Raw genomic sequence first — 16,571 nt, 5'->3', positions numbered from 1 at the left:
CAAACAGCCACCTCTACAGAGTTCTGAATCCCTGCAAGACCAAACGCTGTGGTTCCCCACTGCAGCTGCCCACCCTACTGGTGCTGCTCCACTTGGTTCCGTGATGTCCCTAAGTCTGCCCCATGGCAGAGAGGGGGAGAGCTGGAAACCAGTGCTTCCAGTTTCCTTGCAGGGCTGCAGAGGCACTGAGCTCTTCCACCACCGTGTGCTACCTACAGACGCTGCAGGGCTCACACTGGCAACCCTCCTGCCACACCTGCACCCTGCTCAGCAGGAAGGTGTGTATGGGATGCTTCATCATTTCAAACCATACCAAGAGGACCGGCAGAGCAGAAATACGAACAGAGAAAGCAGCAGCCCTTTGCAGACAAGTACCGGTCTAGGTAACTATACCAGACAGGGTTTGGCAAGCTCAAGCTCCCTTCTTGTTTTCATGACATCCAGAGGGCTCTGCCTGGTGATATCTAATATATTCCCTGGGCCTTGGAAATGGACAGGATACAGAACTGCAGTTACAGTCACACAAACACACAGATAAATGTCATCACCTTCGGAGCTGGGCAAATTAAATGCTTTTTTAACCCTTTGGCTGCAGAAAGAAATATTAAAATGTAGGCAGAATATTACTGAAACAATAAATATTTTCTGAATGTAGAGACAGAAAATTAAATGATAAGTACACAAGGTATGAAATATTTCACTAATCTCAAATGTCTGTTAATCCTGAAACCTAAAGAGAACAGTTTAAAAGTATCAACTTTACAATTTCAGTATTATTTTAAGAAAGACTAGTTTGTGTTCATTCCACAACTGTGAATGACACCCATTTCCACTGAGATATTAAAAAAGACAACTGACCTCTATGCCACTCCCCAGCTCCTCCAGTTTTAACTTAAATTCATTCATAATGCACAGATGGTCAGTATGAAAATCTCTCTCATAATGAAAGCATATGTTGAGAACAAAAGCAAATAAATGAGGTATAAAAATAAACATACCAAGATGCGCCATGCTGACTGCATTATAGATTTTCATATTTAATTAAAAGAAAATCTGCCTTTGGGTATCTGTCATAAGAACAGAGTCCTGCCGTGGAATTCAAGGCCTATCTTTATCTGCAGTAAAGCCAGTCGCTGTGGTCTCTGTGCTCCCAGATGGGGCCTGGTCTAGACATTACCATCATTTGGTTTCGGTGAGGACCAATGTCTCTTCCCTGCAGTGGAGGGCCCCTGGCAGCTTGCAGCTGATCCACACATTGGGGCTCCATGGGGCACCAGAAGCATGACCCTGTTCTTGCAACAGATATCTGGAGTTACTCTTCTGTTTCAGAATGGTAAACTCAAGAAATGTGTTACTGTGTTCATCTCCAAACAGGACTGCCTGGCACAACAAACACCCCTCTGCCTGCCTCTGCCCTCCTGGCTTAGGCTGAGAGACTCTCAGGGTTTGACTCAGTACTGAGAAGAGATGTTTGTGGAGGGCAGTAGTGGTAAGAACTAGCTTCAGCACAGAGAATCTGAGATTCACCTGAAAACGAGGGTGGAAGCAGAGCACAGGAGTTATGATCAGGAAGAAATGGTGCATTTCATTCTGCAGTTATTTATAAAGCTCATTGTAGATCTATCTCCCACAGATTAGCAATTCATAGTACTAAAAGTTGCATAATTAGATTTGAAAAAGTGTTTGTAGCAAAAAACATAAATCCCTGTCCCCAGGTACAGCTGCGGGAGCTGCACAGGTGCCAGTGTTCACATGCTGGCTGGCCTGGGGCTGGCCACTCAGCTGTGCTGGCCTGGCAGTGTATTGGTCTGGCACAAATTTCCACAGAAATCTCGTTTGTTATCTGAAATGAGCTCACTTGTCACCAGATATTTTATACAGCATGGCTACTGTGGATCTAGGCATTTTTAAACACGTCACGAGGAATAATCAGAGAGTCCTGCTTGGTGTTACATGCTAGAAGGGAACTGCTGGGGAAACACTGCATGAGTGAAAAGGAGCAGAATAAGGATCATAAGGCAATGGATGAGTACCATCAAGACATGATCACTCTGACAGATCTCTGAATTCCCTCCTCAATAGAAAATTCAAGGTTCTGTGATGAAACAAGTAGATCTATAAGTCGACAGCTCAGCCTATATAAATCTTTCCTGCCTGACACTCCTACATTCTGACACACTATATGAACTTGAAGGGTGTAGACATGTTCATCCCACTGCTCATCTCCTCTTACTGCAGGATTCCTCATCTCCAAGCTGCATATTATGTGATGACACATGAAATATGAGTTATTGGGCACACACTAAAGTGACAGACTTATTGAGAAGGGCTAGTACTAATGTGGACCCATACAAACAGAAGCTAATGATATTGCACTGTTGTGAAAAAATAAAATGTTATATTGGATGAATGAACAGGTTGTAGCCCGCACAGCATGTGATGTCACCCTCGTGCTTGATCCCCAACTGAAACATGGTACCCAGCGTGGGGCAGTGCACTTCAAAGGATTAGTGCAGCAGCTGGAAAATTACCAGAGGTGAATGGTGCAAATGAACTGAGATCTGGAAACATGAACCCTAAGGGAGGAGGTGAAGGAATTCATTTGGTTAGGTTGAAGAAAGAACAACTGAGGGAATTTCCTCTTCAAATAAATAAAAACATGACTCCTGCAAACAGTGAGATTACAATACTTTCCCCATGCCAGCAACAGAAAGCACAAATAGTCATGGTCTTAAATTATATTTGGTAAGAATAGGAAAAGTTTTTTAGAGGAAATAATATTTAGACCTGGAATTCATTGTTTCAGGCTGCAGATTCATGAGATCTCCATCCTCAGAAGCCTTCACTACTAGATTATTCACCACACCTGTCAGGTCTGGCACACTTGAGGATATGAGGATGGATAGGTAACAGTTCTTCATGTCTTTCTTGTACCCCTGCTTTTCTGTTACCCTACAGCCATGCAAGAAGAACTTGCTTTATAAATTGGTGCAGCAGAGGCAATTGTTGAAATGTCTCATGCTCCTAACAGCTAAGCCCTGGTGAAGGAGGGCAGGAGCTATCTGCTTACAGAAGTGAAACAGCTGGTGCTTCCCTAACAGTGTCTTTTGCAAGGAGCTGTGTATCAGAACTAAATCAAATGCCTAAGTGCAGACCAAAGAGTGTCTTTTCTGACAGTTCAGAGGGTATGTGAGCCAGGCAGGTTAAGCCTGGTTTCTGCTACAATAAGCTTACAGGTGATGTCACTGGTGTGTGAGATGACTTCCAGCATCACAGATGCATAAATGTCTTCTCTAATTAGAGATGCCATTTTAAAATGCTCAGGACAGTGTATTTGGGGTTACTGAGGATTATTATTCCACGAGAGGAAGTCTTTTGGACTGCAAAGAATAGCTACAAGACGAGAAACATGACTGTAGCTCTCTATAAGCAGGGTACTGTGAGACTAAAATCACAGGTATTATATTTCCAATATTTTTGTCTACTTTGTCTGCTGCACGCGCAAAGAATGCATATAACCTTAACTGATACTGCAAGCACAAAAAAAACTAGTGTGCTGCAGTGGAAACTACAGCACAGGGGGAAAGAAACACAGAATCACAGAATGTTTGAGGTTGGAAGGGACCTCCAGAGATCATCTGGTCCAACCCCCCTGCTCAAGCAGGGTCACCTAGAGCAGGGCTTCTCACCTGAAGAACAGGTTCCAGTGCAACACCCAGAATATTAGAGAGTTCATTGGTTTCTAGAGCATCCTACTGCATTTCAAAAGGATTATACAGGCTGTTTGGAACCTGTGTGACACAGTTATAGGTGTCTCACTCCTAGATTTGCAGAAACTTAGATGTCTCAATTTGTAGTTCTTTTTTAGGCTCTTCCAGGTTGATGAGGACAGGACATGTTTGTCACTATGGAAGACTGTGAAATATGTCCAGCAGTAGGTCCCCAATTTATAACAGAAGTTTTAGGTTTTGAAGACAGAAAACTTGGATTTTTTTTTCCTCCAGCAAAAAAAAAAAAACAACACCCTGGTATTTATTTCATCTCTCAGATAAAGGTTTGGAAAAAACTGTCAGCAACAAACTGATACAAATCAGAAAGAAATGCATAACTTTGGCAGGGTGAGATGGACGTCACACATCAGTCTAGTTTGGGTACAGAACTCAGGAAATTTGGGTTTATGAAATCTTTACATTTAACACTGGAATGCTGTCTCATTTTCCCTTCACCACAAGCAAAGACCTTAAGAAAATAACTGCTCATGCCAAGGTCCTGGTAGTTATGGTCATGTTGCTACCATGTTCCAATCCAGAATGATTTCTGTTGGAAGATCTCTGACAAAAAACAACTCAGTTGCTAAATGTCTTCATTAAGAACATCAACAAAAAAGGCCTCCATAAAACAGCTGCTTTTTATATCGGTACCAATGCCATGAAACAGTCCCGATGTACACAATGTATCTCCACTGAAGCAGCTGTGAACTTGTCTGCTCCGCTGACCGACTGTGTGGCTGCAGGCAAGTCATTCTGTGACCTTGTGCTGAGAAACTGAATAACAAGCAGGAACTTCACTGGAAAACCTTCAAGAAATTTGTTATCAATTGATCTTGAGATTTCCCGAGGAAACAAATTCCTCAGCTCTTCTCCAAGGAAGCATTTGAAACATAAATATGAGGAAAGTGGAAGATTTGATACACATGGCTATATCATCCCTGCAGTTCATGGGAAAGTCTGTAAAGTCAGGCTGATTTATGATCACTGGAGACCACGAATATTCAGAAAAAAAACAAAGGTGAGGGCTGTGGCTTTTGAAGTTAGTGCCAATGCATTCATGGTTTGCTGTAGGAACAATTGGAGAATACCTGGCAATACTGAGGACCTCGTGGTATCTGGATAAAAAATACAAAGTGTTGATAACCATAGGAAGAAAAACCTGCTCTGAGAACATGCTTGCAGAGCCCCACATCACCTACTTCCATGGCTGTGGCTTTAGCAAGGAGACAAAACTCGTCTCCATCCTCCTGGCCAGATGCTGTGAGCTATTTCCCAGAGACTGCCCACCACATCCCAGACTCTCGGCTGAGCCACTTGCCTCTGCAGCTCAGCAGAAGCCCTCATGAAGACCACTCTTCTGAGTAGACAGGGTACCCAAGCACGCAGTACCACTTACTAAACACTCCTTTGAACTCCTGCTTGTGTACCTGAGAGAAATCACTTGTCTTGAGAATGACTTGCTGCTGAGATAACGTGACTCAAGCTTAAGAAAACAGATGGGACCTAGAAACTGTGGAAGCAGACCACAGGAAAAAAGTGTCAGGGAAACCAAATACAGCAAACAAAGGAGGCCAGTCTTACTGTGGTTCAAAAATACCCCATCAAACACCTGGGCCTAGGAGAGTGCCCAGTATGAGGGGGCCAGCACAGCACCTGTGGCAGGTCCGGGCTGCACCTGGGGTGTGCCGTTTGTCAGCGCAGCAGGAGCAGTGTCCTGCAGCAGCAGCTCTGCAGGCATGGGGCTGGCACCCGAGCACCACCGGGAAGGGCTCCCCAGAACCTCTCCAGTCCTCGCTGATGGGAGGTTTAGAGGCGAGATGGGAAAATAGCACACAGAAAAAAAAAGAGGAACTAGGAGGAAAACCTTAACCTTGCTCTGCAAATCATAATAGCCTTGTCAAAATAAAAGTCAGAGCTAAATCCTCCTGCTGCACACCTTCCCACTCTGGAAACTGTTCAAGCACAGACATTTTCTATTAGCTGCAAACTCTGCATGCATAAGGGAGAGACTCTGGCATAATATCTGCACAATAGCACCTCCATGCAAACACTATAGCAGTAATGGGAAATTTTAATGATGTAAAGCAGCAAGGTCACACGATGTGTCCAGGCAGCCCTTGGAAAGGCACAGTCTCTCCAGATATTACAGAGGAAAGCTCAGAATTGCTCTTGGTTCATTAGGCTTTGCCTGAGGGGTTTTCTTCCACTATTAACTACAAACAAGGTTCAGGTTCTTGTTACTCAGTTTCGTGAATGCAATGCAAAAAGGTGAAGGGGAAGGTTTACAAAGAGTCATTTGTAAATATGCTAAGACAATTCAGATGCATTTTAAAATCCATCAGACATCCCAGGTAGTAAGTCACCTTAAACAAGAACATTGAAAAAGCTCTGTCAATACAGCAACATCCTTTTCAGCATAGAATTTTTTACATCAACATTGGCAAAGAGTCTGTGCATAAATTACACATAGCAGAACATACAGTGCAATTTCCTCCCCTCTAGGCACTGACACTATGTTTCCCTGCAGCCTGCCTGTTTCTCCCAGCTTTATGACCCCAATGAGATGAGTTCTCACTGTTTTTTTCCTTGTTACATTTTGATATTTCAAAGCATGGCCTGCTTCTCACTCCCATCTCCCCGCTCCACATTATTAATGAATTGGAAAGCAGACATCATTAGTTTTTGGAGACCATTTCTTTTAAAATTTACAGAACCCTTCATCTGAATCCCTAGAGCCAGTCTGCTGTTCTCATCTTAGAATCTTATTAGCATCATATCTCCTGGATCCTGCCATGCAAACTGCATTGCTATGCACTTTCTAGCACTTGACCCTTTTGCGGACGGAATTAATTTCCTCTTTGAAGATAGAGCAGCATGCTGTTGTGCTTGTTAAAGAAAGAAAACTCAAGCTAGAAGATGGGATACAAGCAGAGGATATTCTCACTTAAATATAGGCCACTACAAGATTTTCTATAGGGAGGTTGAGAAAGATTGGTCAAGAGAAATAACAAACTGATGACGCTTTATTACTAGAAACATCTTCCAAAAGAGCATGCAAATAAGCTGATTGACAATACTCACTGGGAATTTCTGTTTTTATAGTATTTTTTTTTTTTTTTCAGCAGCATTGTCTTTGTCTGAAACCCTTTGCATCCTCCACCTATTTCTGTGTGCAAAATACCCTGAGACTTTTGGTTGTTGAATTAATGTGCATACTACAAAGAACCAGAATTCGCTTTCTGCTTGGGGCAATGAAAAGGTGCTGAAGCCATTTTTGAAGTGTATACAGAAAAATAGCCCTTGTAAAAACAGGTATTTCTATACAAGAATAAAATGTCTATCACCCTGAATGCATTGATGCCATTACAACTATCCCTTCAAAATGCACAACATTCTTACACGTGGAGTAAACTAGAAAATGTAAAGTGTTTCTTGCTCAGTTTGCTATTTCTAGTTCCATGGCTTGCTGTCTACTGGATAATTTTCCTCACCTGCATTGTTTTTACAATTTTATTTCTGATGTGCAGTTTAAGCAGTAAAGTTTACTATGATTACTGTTGAAGAAACCGTTAGCATGAAGACTTTATCCCTTTCATAAGCTCATCAGGAATACACTAATAAAGAACTGTAGAAGTTTATTTTTAAGTAACTTGCAAAAATGTTAAGCCAAAGAACACAGAATAACAGAACAAAGCTTAAACCTTCTCTACCAGCAAAGCTACTAGATTCAGGAATTGGAAAGGGTCCTGGATAGCTCAAACATCAGGAGGTGGGCTGGGTCACTGGTTCAAGCTATTAGCTGACGATTGCTATTTCACATGGTTGTGCCATGCTCCAAGTGAAAAGAGCTGGGAGATGTCCAGCTAGTTTCAACCACACCAGGGAACCACAGCTCCTGGGCAGTTTTCCTAAAGTCTAAAGAAAGAGAACAACTTTCAAAGCTTGGCTGGGGACTGAAAGCAGGGCAACTCATTCCTAGACCTCTGCACACACCAGCCTTGTTCACCAAAGCCAGCCCACAGGTCAGCCCTGGACATGGTCTTTTCTGTGAAGCTTGGACCTCATTTAACTCACACAATGGCCAAAACTTTATAATTACCTCCAGGCATCTCTTTCTAGCACAGCAGAATACACATCAGAGAAACTAACTAGCTCCTTTATGAAGAGCTATACTCAGCAACGCAGTTGCCTTTCTGTCTTACTCACTGTGATCTGGAACATCAGTGTTCTCAGGAAAGCAAACTTCCTCATTAAAGGATGGCAAGGTACCCCGAGGCGTGCAAAAACCCAAGTGTTTTTTACAGGCCTAAGTAATACTGAGCCAATGAGTACCACGTCCATCAGCTTATCCTTTACGTGTCTTCCAAAAGAGCATGAGGAGAATTGCTGGAGAACTATGACTCACTCTTTTCTTCTTGTTTACTACCTGCCTTCTGAAAATGTGGGGGATGTTCGTGCAGAATTCATCAGGAAAATGGTGTTAACAGCAGCAGCACAAGTGCCAGACACAGACTGGCAGAGAGCTTATGAATAGTACAATGAATGATCTATAGCAAAAGCCATGGGCAAGAGCTAGCCATTAGTCTGGGGCTTAGTAATGCACTCTTCAAGTACATTACTCACCAATCCATCAGGCAACCTGCTAAAGAACTGAGAGATTCCAGCACTTTTAAATCTGTAACGCAATGGCTGGCAGACTGCACTACATGCCCTAGGTTACAAGGGCATGGAGAAAGACAATTCATTTTGTGTCATAGCCAGTATTTCTTCTTCTCCTTTTCTGTGTGTACTTAAGAAATGGACCTTCTATTATCTGTAGATTAATAGCCAGGAGAATGCTCTGGTGTCTCTGCTAACATTAACTACTGAGGAAGGCTTTCAAAGAATGCCTCACCCTTGCAGTTTTCATTAGCTGGACTAAGCGTGGAAGCATGCACAAGAAAAGGTTTCATTTCTTAATTTAAAAATAGTGCCTAGAATAGAACTTTTTTAAGAAAAAATGCTACAATTAGAAGATACTAATAGAACATTGGATATGGTATACTTTAGGTTGTCAGTATAATTTGGGCCCTTCTGTATAAGCATATGATAGACTCCAGCTAATGACCATATACTGTCCTGGACTCATCCATTCACAAGTTGGACAATATACACAGAAAAGTTAATCAGTCAATATTTCCTTTTATCTCTCACATCTTTGGCCACTGTCTGTCATTCATTAACACTTCCAGGTTTCCACAACAGTTGGGTGAGAAGTCCCACAAACTGCAACCGTCTCTGCTATACATTTGGTCCATTCAGAAAGCAATAATCAATCCATGACCTAACTGCTGCAGCATATAATCAGAGAGTAAGATTGTAAGGCATATGCACAAAAAGGCTGGACTGAATCATGAATGCCCAATTGCAGTCTGGGAATGCAGGCAGGGTGTGGTACTACTGTGCTCGTATGAGAATAGAGTACACACGCAGGGAATGGAGACACGCATTGCCAACAGGATGGGAGGTTAAGAAATTTTTAAGTTAAGGCTAAATCTAAAGGCAAAGTGCAGCACCTTGCTAAAATATTCTGGCAAAAATTTTGAGGTCTTTACACTGAAGCACAGATGCTTTTGAGTTTTTCAAGAAAATATCTGTAAGGTGGCCCTCCAGTCTTGAACAAGCCATGCACTTTTTTTTTTTTTTTTTCTATTAAACTCATTTTTTGAAGAAATGTTCTTTTTTTTTTTTTTTTTTTTTTCCCAAGAAATCAAACCAAAAAATAATTCCAAGACAAAAACAGAACATAGAAAATATAATTTTAAAGTGGGTAAAGAAGTGGCAAGCCATCAAAAAGGGACTCTTTTAATAGAAAAGACTCTAATACTAACTTTATGGGACAACATAAGGTAATATTACATTCAAGTTAAACATCGTAGCATCAACATTAAAGTTTAAATGGTAAATTGACTTTGAATACTAAGGTTTAAGCACATGCACACTGACTTGGAGACCAGAAGACCACTAATAAATTGCCAGTGACAGTGGAGAAAAAGGGAGAAGAAGAAAAAAAAGCTACAACATTGGAGGGTGAGAAGGGAAGACAAGAGACAGGAAACTGGAAGAATGAATGAGAAATGGAAAAAGGATGCAATGAAAGGCATATAAGCATGGCAGAATTGAAAACAAAGCCTTGTATAAGGTAAAAACAGCATCACTTGCAAATCAGTTTAAAATTATTTAATCTAACTGTTGCAAAATCTAGAGCAAACTCTTTGATTTGGGTTCAGAGTAACTTAATTTGGTAATTAATCAATGAATGTCTCTTTTAAATGAAGATAAGAATGTTTAGACAGGATTTTACACCATGAATTAAATAATTCATTTTTAAAAACAATTCACATTTAAATATGGATGATTCTTCAAAGAAGCATCAAAGACAAGGGAAAAAAACACAGAGAATGCAGAAATTGCTTAGTTATACAAATATACAGAGAAAATCTAAGATTAAACCATTGCAAAATTCCAAAGGATTTTTTGGGATCTTTTCTGAAGGGGCAGACTGTTGCTCTGCAGAGAGGGAGGTCTGAGCAGCCCCTGTTTTGGTGACTTAGTTCCCTGCACCTACTGAATATGTTGATATTGGCACTTTCTGGGTGTTTGCATGCATGTCTGAGAAGCACAACTGGACATTCACACCTTGTGCTTCGGTGTTTACTTAGAGTGCTTACAGTTGTTCTTTGCTTTATTTTAAAAGGTCTTAAAATACTCTAGTGTAGTACAATTCAGTAGTTATTTCAGCATTTTGTGGGAGAAAATTCTGAAGCCTTGGTCTATTTTTTTTCTGCAACCTTCTGCTGTACTTGGCTGGGTCTCTGCCTGTGCAGTGTGCAGGTGGAGCTGGCCAACAACCCTCGAGCAGTGTCTGAGCGTGTGGAAGCTGCACCAGATGCTGCACACTGTCCATGCAACTGGAATCCACACTTTCTTGCCTGAATTCTGTTAGCACATTTCCTGGTCACTTCCTGCATTTAAAACACCCTTCAGTATATTCACTGATGGCTTCTACAGTTTCACAGTGAAAAGAACTCACTTGAGGGTGCAAATGGCTACCATACAGTGAATCAACCTAATGTAAGAGACTGTGCAGACCAGCATACTTCAGGAAAGAAACAACCCACTCTTGCTTGGTAGTCAAATGTGCTTCTGTTGGATCCTGCTACAGTATGAATTACTCAAGTCACTTTGAAGAAGAGCATTCCAATCCTGCTTGTAATGGCACAACACTCTGCTTCCCCTCCAGTCCCAAGCTCCTTCATTCTGCAAGAGCTTCGTCACCCTATCCTCCTTGTTCCCACGAGGACTGCCCCACCTGGACTCTTACCAAAGAACCTCACCTGCAGTTCTATCACAGAATCACACAGAATCACAGAACGGCTGAGGTTGGAAGGGAGCTCTCGAGACATCTGGTCCAGAGAAGGAGACTCCACAGCCTCTCCGGGCAGCCTGTTCCAGTGCTCTGCCACCCTCTCAGTAAAAAAGTGTTTTCTGATATTCAGCCAGACTTCCCGTGTTTCGGTTTGTGCCTGTTGCCTCCTATCCTGTTGCTGGGCACCACTGGAAAGAGTCCTCTACCACCTCCACTTCAGACATGTCACTGCTGAGGTGCCAGCAGTGCAGGCCACTTGTCATCACACAGAGTTTCTTGAAGGATGAGGCTTTCCATGCTCTGCTCAAGGAGCTGAGCACAGGAACAGCTACACTGCTCTGAAGCTTACAGCCTAAGCTCAGGGTCACTTTTCTCTAAGCACAAGGCAAGAAGTGACCAAGTCAAAGAGCCTCTGAGATGAGCAGGTGTGTTTGCCTCTCCCATAGCTCTTCCCAGAAGATGCATGTGCTGCAGCGCACACAGGGCACCAGCGCCCCTCCTTCAGCCCTGGAGAGCACCACAGAGGTACCCCCAGGCTGGGATGGCACAAAAGAACTAATCAGTTTTCTGGGAGCTACATTACTGCTGCCTGCTTTGATCTGAGCTATGGGGCTTCAAAGCCCAAAAGAGATGCCTTTGGCTCTCTTGACCCTCTTCAAGAAGATGTTCAGCTGCCTGTGCCTCAGAATGCTCCACATTCTGAGACTGGAGAACCATGAAGGAACCTAGCACACATGCTGTGCATTGGAAATAGGAGACAAAGCAATAGCTGTTTCTCCATGTTATAATACATTAATGTTTGCAGCATGCAAATCATACCCAGGGATGTAATTGCCACCTTTTGAATTGCTTCTGTTTCCTGTTTCTCTGTTCTTGCCCCTTGCTCTTTCTACTTGTTTCCAAACAAAAGAGTCAAAACTGTTTTTTTTTTTTCCTTTATTTTTTTGGTTTATTTATTTATTTTTTTCAAAAGAGTGACTCAAGGCATCATTGAACCAAATTATCACAAGAAGATAACTGGTATTCAGTAATCAGCCACAAAGTTATGCGGGTTTCCACTGCTGTGACAGAAATGAGAAGGGAAGGACATAAAACTAAATGGCAGCAGCAGGTATTCACCGTGACGGTTTCCACGTGCATGAACTTACACACACACAGAACAAACACAACTCTGCTGTGCCTATGGGGAACTCTCACCCTCAGGCTAACCCTAAAGCAAGCATTAACCTACTTATTGCACCCTTAGGCAGTTTGCTGGGTGAGAAAGCTGACTATCTGGGAAGGAAGGTGAGTGGATCTCAGCACATCCTAAGTACAATATCCTCTTCTACCACTGAAGAACAACAACTGCATGGTGAAGGCCCAGTCTGAATTACCTTTATCAAATCTATTGTTCTGCCCATCTCACATGGTGAGTAGGGAACAGGGAGGTTACCATTTGCCCAGCTCACAAAGCACCCTCAAATTTCAGCTGCTCTTGAAATAGGAGAACACCACCTGCCAGTGTGGGAAAACTGCCAAGGGCTCTGTTGTTGAACCCATGCTCATTCAGGCTTTGCAGATAAAGCAGCATTTGTCCCTTCAGAAGACTTATCCTGCATCCTGCTTTCCCTTGCTTACCACTGAACTCAGAAAACCTGCCACTGACCTGACTGTCACCTTGCATCTTCAGGAGCTGACATCAGTGTTTTCATGCAGCCATACAACCACAGAAGCAGTAGGTATTGCTGCCAGTTTTAGCACCAGTCATCACAGTGTTACCACTGAAACACATACATGCCGATGCTGGAGCAGACTGTGCTAGTCATTGTTGACCTGGAAACAGCACCATGATGAGAGTCAATGGCAAAGACAGAGAAAACCAAATCACTGAACTAGCAAAGAAAATAGGCATCACTGAAACAAGGCACCAGGACAGGCAAAAGAGTGACAGATAGTATATGGCCCTGGGTATAGAGCCAGAGACAACTAAGTGAGCAGGCAAATAAGGTGGGTGGACAGGTGAGCAAAGGGGAGAGCACCAGCTGAGAGCATGTCAGTCAATTACAGTAGGAATGTTTTTAAATCTATGGCTGGCCTTTGCTGAAGAGCTTTCACCTGTACTTGTGGCACCGACAGCTAGTAATGTTTCTGGACTTTTTACACTTGGGAATACGTGTTTAGAACAGGAAAACGTGTTTGCAATGAAGAAAAACCTCTAATCACTCCAAGAGTCTAAGCTAAGAGTCTAACCTTACAAAATCCCTTCCTTTGATTAATGGAGCAAAATGTAAATATAAAGCTGAATTTTATTGTGCTACAGTATTTAATCACTTCATTGCCAATCAGAGTTGTGTATCACAAATACAGATCAGTTCCAGTGACTACTGTAGACAGACTACCAGAGGCCACAAACAGGACCTTCTGATATTCAGGACCTTAACATCAGGCTGAACCCTGATGAAGAACCAGGATCCCTTCCAACCTGAGCCATTCTATGATTCTATTATATGATCCTACGAAAGATCCTGATTTTCGTATGGGACTTCAGCACCCTGCTTTGTTTCTTTCAAGATACCATTCACACAGAAACACTCCATTTCCTTTGCACTGCACAGACAATATCTGCCTGTAGCATCTTTGATATTTTTTAACCACTCTATACAGAATCATATTGTACAGAGCCATCTCACTGAATCTTTGGCTCCATTTTAACCCAGGTCCAGGGGTCTGACTGCCATCCTAGCTTTATCTAGACTATAAACAACGGAACTGCACATTACAGCCTATCTGACTGTTTTTCATTGTATATACTTTCTCTGCCCTACAAGTGATCAACTTGCTTCCTTTTAAAGCCTGCAGTCAGCTTTAATCTACTTAGTTGGGATTAATGAGAGATTTGTTAAAGATTTAAAGATTTTACACACTTTGCTTACAACTGTTGTTATCCTACAACCATCAGGCAGTAAGTCCCATGCAGACAAGCTGTTTTTTATGTCAGGCACATCCATCAGGTGTGCCAAGGCTGGTAATGCAACACTGACAGCTGATGCTTGTTGCTGGCAAACTGATGCCTTCATGGAACTGTTCAGAAAGCAGTGCTCAGACTTTTGCCTGCACCTCATCTTTCTTGTGAAAAAGTGAAAAAGGCCAGGATGAAGCTGGCAGCTCAGAACATGGGTTGCTACATTGGCATCAATAGCTCAAGCTGTCAAGGAACAACACTTGCAGGAGTGGAAAATGAAAAGTGTCCACGCAACCCAGGCTGGCATTGGCTGATGTTGCATGCCTTATTCAGGATCGGTGAGGAAGGAACTGGAGCTCCAGGTGACCATCTATTACTGTATTATAATGGCTTAAACCAGCATTCATATTTGAGGAATGGGAGGTGGCAAGAGAGATGTGATTCTTTAAAACAAGGATTCTATGTTGAATGTAGGAACTCTTCTTGGTGGAAATTATAATGGCAAATAATGTCAGTCAGCACATGGTTAAACCATGCTGCTGGGGAGGCCCCCACATTCAGAGAAGCCTCAGCTCACAAGTCCATTGCAGATCTCTGAATGAGCACATGAATAAAGGGGATTGGTGTGATACAGTGTGCAGAACTTCCAGTGAGACCCAGCACCAAAAGCTCTTAGAGAACCTCCACTGTTATGGGCCGAGAGGGAGATCTCCTGTGCATTATTAAGTGACTGAAGGACAGAAGGAAAAAACACAGTATGACTGCATGGTCAGTGTTCATGGCAAAGGAGGTGGCCAGTGGTCTTTGTGCCTGTCAGGATGTTCTGTGATAAAGTGTTCTGCTTGTCCTAAGAGATGAGATGCCAAAAGTCCCACATGCAAAAAACAACCTCCTGCCTGGAACAGCCACGGCTAGCAAAAAATCCTACAGGTATGCTATGCAACCTCTCTCCTTCACGATTCTGCAATTTAGACATTACTGTTGGGAAAACCCCAAGGGGTACTCTTTGGATAGAAAAGATGAGAATTGTCACTGAAGTCCCTCACTGCAAACTCCTCAATTAACAAAAATGCAATAAAGTCCATTAAGTCCTTGCTTAATCCTGGCTTTATGTAGACAAGACTATTACAACAGTCTTTTTCCCTGTGATGACTTTGAAGTACAAAAGTCAAGAGGAAAATGATGATGGGCTGCTAAATGGAGAACTGTATGCCACTTGTCCAACAGTTACTTTCCATATTAATTTTTACAGTATGTAATTTGGAAATCCGTGGTTAGAGATACATACCCTTCATATTTCTCATCCTTCACACTAGAAATATACTTTCTCCATGACTGGTTGAGTTTTGCACCAATGCCAACAAAAAACATTTTAAAGTAAGTAAAGCTGGGAGCTGGACTTGATGATACTTGAGGGTCCCTTATCAGGATGCAAACATGGCTGTCCAAATAAGTCCCTCTCAAAGAAGACTAGATGACTTCAATACAGACATAATAAGCACTCATATTAATGTGCTAAAGAGCAAATTGCCTAAACAATGCCAGGTCAGGAAGACATTTCAACAGCACAATAGGTGCCATTTTGTATGACTCTGCCAGTCAGCTTGATTGGTGTTTCAGATGGCTTACCTCCCTCAGGGTACAGAAGGCAAGAATTGCAGAGAAAGGCCTGGGTAAGTCTCAAGGAGAGGGCTGCAGGGAATCATTCAAATGTAGCAGGTAGGAAACCAGAGGCCAAGCACTGGAAGACACGGGAAGAAAACACAAGTTTGTCAGGTGCACTCTGTTCAGCTGGCAAGAAACACCACTTCAATAATAAAACAGACAATAAATGAATAATACTGTGTGAAGGATTTGCCATGCTACAGACCATTGTTACATGATCTACAAAGGCCAGAAAATCTTTGGTAAATGTGGAAGTGTCAGTGCATATACCAGATGAGTTGTCATTCTCCCACCTGAAAGATCCTTTTTCATCCCGAAACACTGGAAGGGAGAGAGTGCCCTAGCAGGCAGCTCTCTCTGGGGACAGCAGAGCAGGGCAGGTCAGGATGGTGTGCCAGGTTTCAAGGGCAGTTCCGTGCATTGGGAGAGAGCAGGTGTGGTAGGGAAACATGAATTGTGCAGTGTGCCCCAAGAAGGGGTAGAGAGCTCCATTGCTGCTCCTGTGCCCGCAGTGTTGATACTCTCCTTGTGCCACATGGGTTAGAACCAGTGGTAGGCAAGGAACACCAGAGCCAGCAACCCATACAGATGAGAGCACAGTCAGCCCTCCAGAAGGAGCTGTGGGCTTTCCCCAAACAGAGATGGAATTCCAGCACCTGCAAGTTGTTATACAGCCACCGGGGTTCTCCTCCCACCTTGTGACCTCAGGCCTCAGTGCCAGCCAGTCCCTGCAAGAACGGCCACTGCAGGCACCACTGGAGAACAACTCTAAAATCCTGGTGTG

The 16,571-nt window shown here is 42.8% G+C and overlaps 1 long non-coding RNA gene across 1 annotated transcript in view; it reads right to left on the bottom strand.

The window, feature by feature from the left end:
- The window catches only part of LOC116493889, a 35,749-nt gene extending 19,927 nt beyond the window's left edge, over positions 1-15,822 (bottom strand). Inside the window, exon 1 of the long non-coding RNA XR_004253812.1 lies at positions 15,752-15,822. This is a non-coding gene — a long non-coding RNA (uncharacterized LOC116493889). The remainder of the gene's footprint in view (positions 1-15,751) is intronic.
- Positions 15,823-16,571: the final 749 nt, after the last annotated feature.

The sequence above is a fragment of the Aythya fuligula genome, chromosome 12 (assembly GCF_009819795.1).
Source record: "Aythya fuligula isolate bAytFul2 chromosome 12, bAytFul2.pri, whole genome shotgun sequence".
Taxonomy (NCBI): domain Eukaryota; kingdom Metazoa; phylum Chordata; class Aves; order Anseriformes; family Anatidae; genus Aythya; species Aythya fuligula.
This window is presented reverse-complemented; position numbering and strand designations above follow the sequence as displayed.